Genomic DNA, 1,348 nt, shown 5'->3' with positions numbered 1-1,348 from the left:
AACATTGGTGTACTTTCAAGTATTATTATTAAAGTTCATATCCATACTAGACTCTTAATCAAATGCCTTCCTTTGGGAAAATATAAATAATGATACCCTGAATACTTCTGGGTGAAATGCTACAATGATGGCTCCGTGCGCTTGCGGATAAATATCTAAAATTGTTAAGGAACTATCAAGGCTATTACTTAGTGGCATTGCTAATCATTAGTGATCACGCTAAGAAATACCAACAAGCATTTATGGCGCCTTTGTAGGGGATGGATTCTAACTCCATACTTGTTGATTGCGTTTAGAAATGCCAACAAGCATTTCTGGCACCATTGCCGGGGAAGGCATATTGATTAAAGAATCTAGTAGGACATGTTCATGATAATATGCATGTAAGGTAGTCATTATTTATGTAGGCTAACTTTGCTTGTTTTCTCCTGTTGTGGATGACAACATGATAGTGCATCACCGGTTATAAACTGCCGGAAAACTACATCAAAAATCCGAAGGCACTCCTAAGGAAGAAACGGTCTCGTACCGCTTCTTCTTCTGCTACTCTTCCGATAGTCAAACCAGTCACCCCTGCACCATCCGCTACTCCAATCATGGCCAAGAACCTCCACGACTACACCCCCACTATTGCCAATGTGCTCGTTGGGCCGGATGTCAACATCGGTGATGGGAACTTTGAGCTTTGTACCAGCCTTATCACGATGGTGCAGGCGAACCAATTCCATGGTTTGCCAAGCAAGGACGCAAACGCGCATCTCCAACACTTCCTCGAGTTGTGCGACACAATCGTCATCAAGGATGTCACACCTGAGAGCATCAGACTCCGCTTGTTTCCCTTCTCCCTCTCGGGAAAGGTGAAGCGGTGGTTTTATAAGGAAAAGGAAGCTGTTAAGACGTGGGACAAATGTTCCGCGGCATTCCTCGCCAAATTCTTCCCCTTAGGCAAAACCAATGCCCTGAGGGGACAAATTTCGAACTTCTAGCAAAGCTCCATGGAAACCATTCCCAAGGCATGGGAGAGGCTATAGGACTACATCCAAGCATGCCCGCACCATGGGATTGAAAACTAGTTTGTGCTCCAAAATTTTTATGATGGATTAATACCCATGTCTAAGGGCCACCTCGACGCTGCTGCTGGAGGTGCTTTCCTTTCCCTCACAATTGATGGAGCCACGGCTCTCATCAATAAAATGGTGTCAAATCAAAGCTGAGGGGAGGGAAGGAAAACACAAAAAGGAATGCATACCGTGAAGGAGATGGGCATGCTTTCCGCAAAAATAGATTTATTGATGAAAAGACTGGATGAATGGGCCCTAGATAAAGAAGCCATGATGGGCACCGTCCA

The 1,348-nt window shown here is 44.7% G+C and overlaps 1 non-coding gene across 1 annotated transcript; it reads right to left on the bottom strand.

Moving 5' to 3' along the window:
* Positions 1-956: 956 nt before the first annotated feature.
* On the bottom strand, positions 957-1,063 carry LOC136514594 (small nucleolar RNA R71). Its single transcript, XR_010773749.1, has one exon. It is a non-coding gene; the product is annotated as a small nucleolar RNA R71 (small nucleolar RNA).
* Between the last annotated feature and the right edge of the window lie 285 nt (positions 1,064-1,348).

The sequence above is a fragment of the Miscanthus floridulus genome, chromosome 16 (assembly GCF_019320115.1).
Source record: "Miscanthus floridulus cultivar M001 chromosome 16, ASM1932011v1, whole genome shotgun sequence".
Classification (NCBI taxonomy): Eukaryota; Viridiplantae; Streptophyta; class Magnoliopsida; order Poales; family Poaceae; genus Miscanthus; species Miscanthus floridulus.
Note: the sequence above shows the minus strand (reverse complement) of the source record. Positions and strands in the feature narration are given on the sequence as shown.